This window comes from Macrobrachium nipponense, chromosome 19 (assembly GCF_015104395.2).
Source record: "Macrobrachium nipponense isolate FS-2020 chromosome 19, ASM1510439v2, whole genome shotgun sequence".
Taxonomy (NCBI): Eukaryota; Metazoa; Arthropoda; class Malacostraca; order Decapoda; family Palaemonidae; genus Macrobrachium; species Macrobrachium nipponense.
In genome coordinates this window covers 86,242,489-86,254,988 of record NC_061088.1, presented here as the reverse complement: position 1 = coordinate 86,254,988, position 12,500 = coordinate 86,242,489, and the positions used below count along the sequence as shown (strand labels likewise).

The 12,500-nt window shown below is 36.4% G+C and overlaps 2 protein-coding genes across 2 annotated transcripts in view; both read left to right on the top strand.

The window, feature by feature from the left end:
- LOC135218833 (proteasome activator complex subunit 3-like) overlaps positions 1-12,500 on the top strand; it is a 326,765-nt gene that overhangs the window by 231,601 nt on the left and 82,664 nt on the right. The window lies entirely within an intron of this gene.
- Positions 1-12,500, top strand: part of LOC135218853 (uncharacterized) — a 97,805-nt gene that overhangs the window by 63,437 nt on the left and 21,868 nt on the right. The gene's annotated exons all lie outside the window — the stretch shown is intronic.

Below are 12,500 nucleotides of genomic sequence, written 5' to 3'. Positions count from 1 at the left end.
CGTATCTACTAGTATTTTGAGAGAGAGAGAGAGAGAGAGAGAGAGAGAGAGAGAGAGAGAGAGAGAGAGAGAGAGAGAGAGAGAGAGAGAGAAATGCCAATGTCGAAGGATGCTTGATTTTGGCCCAATTGCTGAATTTTTAGAAAAGGTTATGACAAAATCGCTTTATATCTTGTAGAGAGAGAGAGAGAGAGAGAGAGAGAGAGTACTTTAATAATGCTATGTCAATTTAAGTGTAATCAAAAGAACCAATATTTTGAAGTTCAGTTCTCACAAAACCAATTTTCTGTTTTTGTATTTTTGTGTCCGAGCGAAGTCGATGGGTGAAGCATAAACAGAAGAACCTTCGATACGAAATAACTATACTCTGTTTTTTCCCATCTTTCCATCAGCCTGTGGTGTTTTTGTATGGTAACACTGTGTCCCGGGCTTTAAATAGATACGGTATGTGTAAGGTTTAGGTACATAAAAGGATATCTGGGTGTACATTTGCAACTGAAAAGTGTTTTAATAATTTACTGTATGCGAAGTACACCGTTAATATTCGAAATAACATATTATTATTGTTGAATGTAAGCTGAATGTAACTATCTAAAGCCCGGGACGCAGTATTACCATACGGAAACACCACAGGCGGATGGACAGATGGAAAAAAACAGAGTGTAAATTCCTGTATAAATTGAAAGCCTTCTCTTCAGTCGCTCACAGTCAGACTACAGTTGCATAACAGATGAGATAAGAGCAGCTTTTTATTATTTTACTCTCAGTTTTCTGTGCATTTCCGAATACATCCGAAAGTTCCTCGGTTTCATTGCATTCCGGAAAGGGATTCAGAATTGACAATAGATAAAGATTTCTTGGTGGAAACACATTCTTTGTCAGTCATAATAACCAGAGACATTTTTTTGGCCAGAGAGATTTTTGAGATTGAGGCCAGATAAAAAAAATTAAAATCACTCAAATTAATGTAAAGTACTTTTGCAGAAAGTGTTAGTTATATTTGCCATTGATAAACATAAGAATTAAGCAAAAGATAATCATATGGTCAAATGGTTTTTCATCTTCATTGGCGAAACTGCAAAAATAACCGAATAGATAATCAGAGTCATATCCTCCAGTGCTTAAGGAAGAAGGGTTATTTTCCTTCATTTGCTGAACTGAAAAAAAATAATAATAGTAATAATAATAAATGAATAGATAATCAGAGCCATATCATCCAGTGCTTGAGATAGAAAACTTATTCTCCTTCATTTGCTGAAGCGAGGAAATAAATGAACGAATAATTAGAATATTTTTGCTCCAGTGCTATCTCCGCCTTTCTTGCGAATAGGCAAAAATAACGTAGATAAACAAGAAAGAGAGAGAGAGAGAGAGAGGAGAGAGAGAGAGAGAGAGAGAGAGAGAGAGAGAGTGGTCTAACCCGAAGATCGGAGCGGGGTCGAAGGGCAAATGGACCGAGGGAACGGACGGTAGTTAATCTATTTATCTTCCTCCAGATGCCACTTTCATCCACTTTCTACTCCATGGAAAATAGAGAGAGAGAGAGAGAGAGAGAGAGAGAGAGGAGGCGTGTATAGGGGTAGGGAGAGAATAGAGAATGGTCGGGATGGAGATGGGTGAGGGAGAAGAAGGGGAGAAGTGTTGGAGAGGACATCCTCGGCTGTACTATTATTGTTGTCCACGTTGAAAACGTTGTCTGTCCACATCCTGAGTGTATTGTAATGGCTTATAGATGGCAACAAGGTTAAACGAGATGTTAAGGTGGGTTGTCGTTTTGTTACTCCTTCAGTTTGTTCGTTTACTTTACACAAACACACACACACACACACACGCATATATATATATATATATTATATATATATATATATATATATATATATATATATATATTGTGTGGATTGAGAGGGGCATGATGTGTTATTAGCGCGTCAGCTTTCAGAGTTGCAGATGTTAAATTCGTAAACTCTCTCTCTCTCTCTCTCTCTCTCTCTCTCTCTCTCTCTCTCTCTCTCTCTCCCCCTCTCTCTCTCTCTCTCTCTCTCTCTCTCACATACATTAATTGGTCGTCCAAGTATTGTTAATGACATCAGTATTAATTAGGGTGATGTCGGGTCATTTGAGAATTAGAGGCATTGTAATAGTATTTCCGACTCAAAGAACAAGTGACTCACATCTCCGCCACATCTCTGCCAGTAGGCGTTGGTACTTCAGTCCTATAATTCAATCCTATAATTAAATATTCCGTTTCCTTCCTGTGCTGGCTTGGAGCAATTGCCCATCTAAAATCAACACATCCATTTTCATTGGCAGTTTTCGTTTCATTGTGTTGAAGCATTTGTCGTCCCAAAGCAGTTCATACTTTTCAAACTTTTTTTGATTTCTGGTTCACCCGAAATGAATGTTTATGCAAAATATTTCTTCTAAATTAAGAGCTGAGTAATAAACATTTCATCCGCTCTTTTTTGCAGTTTTTCTCAGTTTGACATCAGCTAAGATATTCTTGCTAGCCTCTACTGAATTACACATATTCTGAATATATGTAGGTTTTGATATATGCAGTGGTCTTCAGGAAAACAAATCACAAAATCTAAGTAACTTTACGCTTAATTTTTTCTTTTAAAGGATCAAGTTAAATCAAATAATATATTAGTGGAAGGTGTTTTCATTGTCAGAGTTACCAGGCAGGTTTAATCTTGGAGAATTTTAATATTAATGATGAAAAAAGCTCAATTTCTGTATTGATTTGAGAACTATCGTGAACCTGATTTTGCTTCATGTAATTTGAACCTTACTTCTGGTTATGAATTAATTTCTTTTCAAATTTTCGTACCAAACTGAACTATGCTTCACTCCACGACATTTTAATTTTGCTTCGAAAAAGGGCATGTTTTTGTTGAAGTTACAAATCACTCGGAATTTTCTGTACAATATTGATAGAACTCTACGGTAATCGTTTGCCACATTTCACTATCAACTTCTCTTTGCGTCAATGTCAAGTTACATAGGACTTTCTCTTTCTAGAATGAATAGAATGGTCTTTTAATGTGTATGAATGTGTATTCTTATATTTGCATAAAGTATGGTATTGGTTGTATATAAATGAATATTTGGGTGTGAAATTTTCAAGGCGTTAATCGACATTTGTTTTTCTTGCCTTAGCTAACTTGCCTACGAAGAGTATAAGAGAAAACATTCAATATTATCATTATTATTATTATTATTATTGGATATGAATGCTCCTGAAATTAGAGCAGGCCTGAAAACTACTTGCAGGACAAACTCTGTGATAGAAGAGATGAATGTAATAATGGCTGCCTTAGGATAGATAAATAACAAAAAGATAAAGGTAAATGAACAAGCAAGTATTTGTCTAGTTGTTAGCAAATAGATAAGGGTAAATAAACAGACAATGATGCATATAAATCCGAATAACTAAGATTTAGAATATCTTCACATCAGAGTATCACAGAAGAAAAAAAACACTAGATATTAGGAACCTTTGCAAGTGAGAGCCTAGCCTTAAACGGGCAACGTGAGCGTAATAGACGAATGATAGTGAAATATGGACAAACGCGGACTTGCCCCTCGACGCTGAAGGATGCTGTAACCCTATTCGCTTAACACCGCCCCCCCCCCCCCCCCCAACCCCCCCCCCCCCCCACCCACCTCCTTAACCTAACCCATCAGGAAGGATCGGCGGTCGACTGATAATGAGATGGTAGTTCTGACTTGCATGCTAATGGGGCGTGCTATGGCCGGCAATGGGGCCCCAATGACTTGAGAATACCCTAATGGGTATCTCTTTTGTTAAGGCTTCTCTCTCTCTCTCTCTCTCTCTCTATCTCTCTCTCTCTCTCTCTCTCTCTCTCTCGCGAGGCGTGGTACTTGGAAGGGATTCCAGACAATTTTCCAGTCATTTGATTTTCTTTTTATCCTTCTACTGTTCCAGTTTGAAAGAGGCTTTTATTTTTATTTTTATTTTTTTTCTGTTTGTTTTTACACATTTGGTTTATTTTCTTTTGTGTTTATTTTTCATTAATGTGTTTTTAACCACATTCTTTTCTTAGATGGGTTTCTGTATTCATATCTTCAAGGCGTGTGTATTTTTGCATATTAATAATAATATAATAATAATAATAATAATAATAATAATGATATAATAATAATAATAATGAATAATAATAATAATAATAATAATAATAATAATAATAATAATATAATAATATTATTATTATTATTATTATTATTATTATTATTATTATTATTATTATTATTATTATTATTATTATTATTATTATTATTATTATTATTATTATTATTATTATTATTATTATTAAACCAAACAAAAACTTCTTTCAGTTTTCTTCTGAAGATTGAAAAAAGAAACCCACAAATTCAATTTGTAACTTGTTACTTCTAAGTATTTACATTTAGTAAAACTAAATGTAAATACTTAGAAGTAAACAAGTTACAAATTGAATTTGTGGGTTTCTTTTTCAATTATTATTATTAGTATTATTACTGAATGCTGATTAGGAAATGTTGACTTTAATGATTTAATCTCTCTCTCTCTCTCTCTTTCTCTCTCTCTCTCTCTCTCTCGTTAGTTATAGAGGCTCCTAAATGATTTTAAAAATTAATTCATCTTTTTGTTTATATTCGTGGTCTCGATTGTCAAATTTGTTTATACCGGACGCATCTCTGTTGCTTACCACTTCCTTTGTAATTCTCTCTCTCTCTCTCTCTCTCTCTCTCTCTCTCTCTCTCTCTCTCTCTCTCTCTCTCTCTCTCTCTCTCTCTCATCTCTCTCTCTCTGTTGTTTTGTTGTTGCGCAAAGGCAGTCGCCCAGTTGGAAATAAGTCATCCAAGCCTATAAACTCCTACATAGTCAGGCTCCTATATTGCCTTAGCCACAACAGATTTCGACGGTGGATATTAGAACATCACCTGATATGTTACTCCTGCCAAGTGTGTTATTGGTAATAATGTTATTAGCATTGTAATGGATGGTTCGTAGTTGTTGACGTAACAGTATTGTTGTTATTATTTCTTACTAAGCTGCAAAATAGCCCTACGATTAATAATAATATAATAATAATAATAATAATAATAATAATAATAATAATAATAATAATAATAATAATAATAATAATAATAATATTTAGGGATTAGTATTGACAATTATAGCTGTTTCCATAAATACCGTTGGAATCAGCTTTAATAAAATAATAATAATAATAATAATAATAATAATAATAATAATAATAATAATAATAATATAATAATGTTAAAAAGTAACGGCTACTTCAGTAGCGTCACACTTGTAACGCTGCTGAAGTAGCCATTATTTTTAATAAGTATGCTTGAGTAGAGGGTCTGCTTCAAAGAGTACAATATAATAATAATATAATAATAATAATAATAATAATAATAATAATAATAATAATAATAATAATTTAATGTAGATATAAAATCTAAAATAAAATAAAATAATATAAGCGCATTATTATGTGTTTACTTTGTTTCACTATGTAAAAGAGTAAGCCTTGTTATATTGTCATTCTCATTATTTATTTACTGGTTGTGGGGCGGTAAGGGGGCGTTGGGGAAGGGTGAGGTGGGGGGAGGGGGGGGTTGTTGGGGAAGGGGAGATGGGGAGGGGGGATTTTTGTGTTTTGTCCAGCATAGCATATTCATCTGTCTCACCCGGAGTGGGAAAACTTTTGTCGGTCTGCGTCAGAAGTGTAAATATTTTGTGCGTTGCCTTTTGAAAAATTCTTTTGGCTAATAACTTCGCTAACTTCCTCACCTTCAGTAAAACTTTCTCTTCTTCACCAGCTGGGATACTAATGGATGATGCTCCTCTCTCTCTCTCTCTCTCTCTCTCTCTCTCTCTCTCTCTCTCTCACGTATTTGTAAGTCCGTCTTTTCCCTTCGCAACCTATCAGATCCCAGGACTTGAACACAAAAATATTCAGTGTGTCACAATGAATTTTTGTACCTTCGCTGTCCACCTTCTCTCACAGCTATATATCACGAGAGGAATTTGATCCATATATCCTTGTTCATATCTAAACCCAACATTCCTAGTAGGGGGTTAGTGCGCCTCGCTTGGTGCAATGTATAGACATTCCTTAGGTCCTTAGCTGCAACCTCTTTCATCACTTTTACTGTACCTCCTTTCATATTATCCTTTCTTTCCCATGTAACTTTCCACCCATCCTGAAAAATTGTTTCCTAGCGAAACTGCATTTGAGGTTTTCCTCCTGTTACACCTTTCAAACCTTTTAACCGTCAGTTTCCCTTCTAGCTCTGAATGACCTCATAGGTCCCAGCGCTTGGCCTTTGGCCTGAATTCCGTAATCGATTCTCAACCCACAATGTCAAGCCTTCTGTTATCTGTCTCATTTTCTCCCTCTGAATAATTCTGTACACTTCCCTAGCCTCATTTAGCGGTGTGAAAATGCATAAACTTCTTTCATACAGGAATTCTATCTCGCTGATTAATACGCAAACTCATTTTTAAGCTTGATTGAAATCTAGACAGCCAGGTACGTCCGTAATCAATTACCACAATCAACATCGAGTTTCTTTGCCTACCTGAATTCCGCAAGGATCTCTTCAGTCCCATTCGTTAGGGAGATTCTATTTGTATAATCAATACGAAATTATCAAGAATAACGGGATATCGACTCGTACTGATTCAAATCCATTAGGTGATGCTTTTTTTTGGGAGGGGGGGGGGGGGGGGCGTAGGCTTTATACTTTCATATAAGTCTTCTTCCGTCTGTGTCTGCTAATATTTGTGTAATAACAACCACTAGCTTGAATATACATGGAGTGAAACGCTGTCTCCCTCCGTCAATATTTGGGTTAAAGATCCTCGAAATAACTTTTGAGTTTCCATAGAAGGTCTCCTATGATTCCCTAATAGCTTTCATTAGGAGAGGCACGGTGAATCTTATATTTTGAAAGGAGAGAGAGAGAGAGAGAGAGAGAGAGAGAGAGAGAGAGAGAGAGAGAGAGAGAGAGAGAATGTTAATTCAAATGTTATTTTAAAAGTTCTCTGTTGAAGACACATTTCATATTATTGGAAAGAGAGAGAGAGGGGGGTGGGGGAGAGAATGCTAGTTCGAATGTTATTAACAATATATTCTGTGCTGACGACACGTTTCTTATTACTGGAGAAGAAGAGAGAGAGAGAGAGAGAGGAGAGAGAGAGAGAGAGAGAGAGAGAGAGAGAGAGATTATTATTATTATTATTAAAGAATATAGTCAAAACTAAGGAATACTCGAGACCACCCTTAGAACATTATATATGATAGTCTCGTGATAGAGAGATTTTCCCAATTATTATTATTATTATTATTATTATTATTATTATTATTATTATTATTATTATTATTATTATTATTAAAGTATATACACAAAACTAAGGAAAACTCGAGACCACTTTCGTTATGGCGAATTCTTGTTCCTCTCCCGAGTAAAAAAATTGCAGTCCCATTCAATCGAGAGTGGCCGCATTACCATAAACGCAGCCTGTTTGGTCCCTTCCGAAACAAAAGCCAAGGCACATCTTCACGTAAATGACGTCATTTCCGCTGTTCCAACCCCCCTCCCCTGCCTCTCCCCCGCCTCGCCGTTATTGTTATTGTTGCTGTTATGTTATCCGTAAGTGAATTTTTGTTTTTGGCTCGTACACTGGAGGTATCGGCTTTTACGCGTCTGTAGTAATTGATGTCTCGATGCTTTTGGTAACCTCTCTCTCTCTCTCTCTCTCTCTCTCTCTCTCTCTCTCTCTCTCTCTCTCTCTCTCTCTCTCTCTACACAAGCATTGGTGACTACAATCCAGTCACCAACATCTCTCCTCTCTCTCTCTTCTCTCTCTCTCTCTCTCTCTCTACACAAGCATTGGTGACTACAATCCAGTCACCAACATTCTCTCTCTCTCTCTCTCTCTCTCTCTCTCTCTCTCTCTCTCTTCACAAGTGTTGGTGACTACAATCTAGTCACCAACATCTCTCTCTCTATCTCTCACATCAAGTGTGTTGTGACTACAATCAGTCACCATCATCTCACAATCTTGTCTCTAAATATCTCCATCAAATCTCTCTCTCTCTCTCTCTCTCTCTCCCAAATTCTCCTCTCGTCTCTCCTTCCAAACCTATCACAAACAAGTATAGGTCAGATGTGCTCCAGGATGAATGCCACCTAATGGAATTAGGACGAATGATCATAATGATAACCTTACGGCATTTAATCAAGTTTCCCCCTCGCTCGCTGCAAGTGTGGGGAAAAAAAAAAAAAAAAAAAAAAAAAAAAAAAAGTACCAGCGCTTGTTTTACATAATCAACGGCGCTATTCAGTCGTGCAGAAAGAGCGCCTATCAAGATGGAAGATGGAAGGAGAGTCTTGCTGGCTCTCAGGCCTCATTTTGTCTCATGGGGACACTGAAATGACGAACAGACTTCTCGCTCTAATGTTGTATACGATCTCCTTCAATGTGGATGTCGTGTAATTGGAACTTGAATAAGAGTTAAAGCGAATATGCATTGCATTAGTACCTTTTTTTAGACCTTTTTAGGCTCTCCTGCTCTCCCAACAAGAACAACAACAACAAGAGAAGAGTAGTTTGTAGGCTTACTCCCCGAGTAAGCGAAAACTACTTAAATTTTGGGACTAACTTACTGAAATAAAAGAGAAAAAATTAAGACCTTTTTAGGCTTTCTCGCTCCCTCAACAAGAACAAACAACAGCAACAGCAACAGCAACAACAAAAGTAGTTTGTAGGGTAGGCTTACTCCCCGAGTAAGCGAAAACTACCTAAATTTTGGGACTTTCTTACTGAAATAAAAGAGAAAAAATTAAGACCTTTTTAGGCTTTCCCGCTCCCTCAACAAGAACAACAACATCAACAACAACAACAACAAAAGTAGTTTGTAGAGTAGGCTTACTCCCTGAGTAAGCGAAAACTACTTACATTTTGGGACTTTATTACTGAAATAAAGGCGGAAAGAATTATCCACCACTCTTTTATAGGGTTAACTGGGCACAATGGAGTATGAATATAGTTTCTTAACGTTTTGAACACGCAGGAAACAGCCCATTTTATCTTCTTGTGAGATTTATCGATGTGTAGGTGTGTAAGTGTGTGTGTATGTGTGTGTATGTGTGTGTGTGTGCGCGCGCGCTCGTTCTTACGGCCATCGGTGTACAGAGAAAGTTTGATAGGAATAAATATTAGAATGTCCTCGTAATAGTCTTGAGTGGACACGAGGAAACAAGTCATGTAGAATTAAAACCAGAAGGCCCGAATAGAGAGAGAGAGAGAGAGAGAGAGATGAGGAGAGAGAGAGAGAGAGAGAGAGAGAGCATAGAAAAGTAAACTGAGAGAAATGCTAAATAGATTCATAATGATAAAAAGGTAATTTCAGAGAGAGAGAGAGAGACGAGAGGAGAGAGAGAGAGAGAGAGAGAGAGAGAGAGAGAGAGAATAGAAAAGTAAACGGAGAGAATCCTAAAAACTGATGGGATAAATGTTTTTATAATAAATGGTAAAAAGGAAATTAGAGAGAGAGAGAATAGAAAAGTAGACTGAGAGAAATGCTACAACTTATGAGTGATATATTTCTATAATGAATAATAAAAAGGAAATTATAGAGAGAGACATGAGAGAGAGAGAGAGAGAGAGAGAGAGAGAGAGAGAGAAGAGAGATTACTCAATAAATCTTTAAGGTAATCGATACCTAGTCTACTCAATCATTCACCTGGAACACCTAACTTCACCGTGACAAGAGACATTCTAGACGTCTGAAGATCGCTCTAATTTTTTATATAGTTTCCCCTTCTCACGCACCATCGAAACGGCGCTGTAGATACAAAAGACATGGTTGTCATATTAGGTTAGAATCGAAAATTGGTTTCCACGGAGAGTCGCGTAGCCAGAACCACCTCGGTTGGGCCGTATGTCTTGCAACCAATTTGAGGGTGACGTTATCGATGAAGTGCTGCATCGCCACCCTCCTCCCCCCCCCCCCCCCCCCCACAGGCCCCCCACCCCCCCACCCCCTTGGGGAAATCTTTTACCTCTGCAAAACTTTCCAGTTCCTCATAGTAGTTGTCTTACGCCCACCGTGGCGTCTCTGTTTTATTTATTTATTTATTATTTGGCAGTTGAATGTGGCTTTTACGTTGGCGTGGGTGGACTATCGAGGACAAAATACGTGGGTGTATTGTATATATATAATTGATGCATTTAGAATGTATCAATACGTATGGAACGTGTATTAAAGATAGTGTTACATAAATAGCTCTTGAATGCGGCTGTTACGTTGGCTTGGGTGCAAAATTGAGGACAAAATACGTGGGTGTATTGTATATAAATAATCGATCATTTAGAACATAGCAATACGTATGGAAACTGTATTCAAGGTAGTGTAACATGAAGTGTCTCTTCGGAGAAAAAATAAATGCGCTTGAGAGGGGAAAACCTTCTGTTCTTTGCTACAATAGTAGCTGATATGAAATGGACGAGAAGGCTTCGAGGCACGATTTGACTGAGCCGAAGTCATTAGTATAGATAGAGGGAGATAATTAGTCGTCATTTGTTTTATTTGTAATGCAGGTGTCGTAATCCTGTTACGTTTCAGAGGGGAGGGGGGGGTTATTATTATTATTATTATTATTATTATTAATTATTATTATTATTATTATTATTTATTAACTTATTATTAACATTATTTATTATTATTAAAAAAAAAGCAAAAGAATAAAGAGGAACTTCTATACAAAAACAAAAAAAAACGGCAGCTGAAAATAGCCAATTACTTTTCAATAAAATTCGTTAAATAGTGAAGGGCTTCTTACAGCATATTTATTTAAATTTATTATTATTATTATTATTAATTATTTATTATTATTATTATTATTATTATTTATTTTATTTATTATTATTAATTTATTGTTCAGAAGTAAAACCCTTTTTTATATGGAGCGAAAACCTCCACAAGGGGCCATTGACCTTGAAATTCCAAGCTTTCCAAAGAACATCTAAGTTAATTATTGATTATTAATTATTTACTTATTATTTTATTATTATTATTATTATTATTATTGATTATTATTATTATTATTGCAGAAATGACCCTTAATCGATATTTAACGAGCCATACTAAAGAAAGGGCCCACTGAACTTGAAATTCAAGGCTTTCAAAAGGATAATTATGGTTTGGTTTTTCCGACAGAAAGAGAAATGTTCTTGATTAATCGATTAGTATTACTGAAGAAGCAAACTATATGACGACAAATGCCGTCAGAAGATGAAAAAGGGTGAAGATGTTATTCATGAAAGGGCTGCTTGAAAATGCTTATTTTATAATGTAATGCATAATGAATGTAATAATGGTTATCCTAAGATCCTGTTTTTACCTCCAAGCGGTGACATGAATAAACCTGAAACAAACGCGAACGGGATTTTTCTATATCAGAATTTTTTTGCTCCATTGGTTGGTAGTGGAAGACTATTGATCCAATCCGCATCTCTTGTTTTTATCTAATTTTGTTAGATCTGAAAAAAAAATTAAAAATTATGCCCTGATTTTTTTTATATATCAAAGGTCCTCTCTGCATGAATTCAAATTCAATAATGGAATCTCTCGCTCGCCTGGGATTATAGAGGTTGCATAAATTGCTTTTCCCAAAAAACTGATTTTCATATAGATTTTTATTTTTTTTTTTTAATTTTTGGTGTCTGCATGCCTTTTTTTTAAAGGGCTTTTTTTTTTAAAGGGCCAAATATTCGGTTGCTTACCATTTTCCCTTTGCAAAAAAATTCTAATCTATCTCTCCTTTTCTCTCTACTCTCTTCTCTCGCTCTCTTCTTCTCCTCCTCTCCTCTCTTCTCTCTCTCTCGCTCTCTTCCAATTTATGTTGGGTTATATATATTATTAATTAGTATATATATATTATATATGATATCCGTAACAGAGCGAGAGAGAGAGAGAGAGAGAGAGAGATGAGAGAGAGAGAGGAGAGAGAGAGAGAGAGAGAAAAAAACCCGCCGAAAATATTGCTCATCCCACAAGTCTCACGTTTCACATTTCGGGTTAATGAACGCCGCCGTTTATTTGGAAGCTAATGAGCTAACCCTTTCTTCTTTTTATTTAAGTTTTTCATTTGTATATCATTTATTTATTCATTTATTTATTTATTTACTTATTTATTGTATTTCTTATAGACAGGCTGCTTAGAAGCTATACACATCCTAGTATTTTTGTTCTTGGAAAAAGTCCATTTTTACTCTGACCCTTTCGCCTCCCCCCCCCCCCACCACCCCCCACCTCCTCACCCCCCCCCCCCCCCCCCCCCCCAACCCCCCCCCCCCCCCAACCCCCACAAGGAGTTTTTCTCTCCTTCCCGCTTGATTTTCTCGAAGTGGTTGACTTCCCTTTGAGGAAGCGAAATCAGATAACAGGGGAAGGTTTAGCGTTTCGCCACAG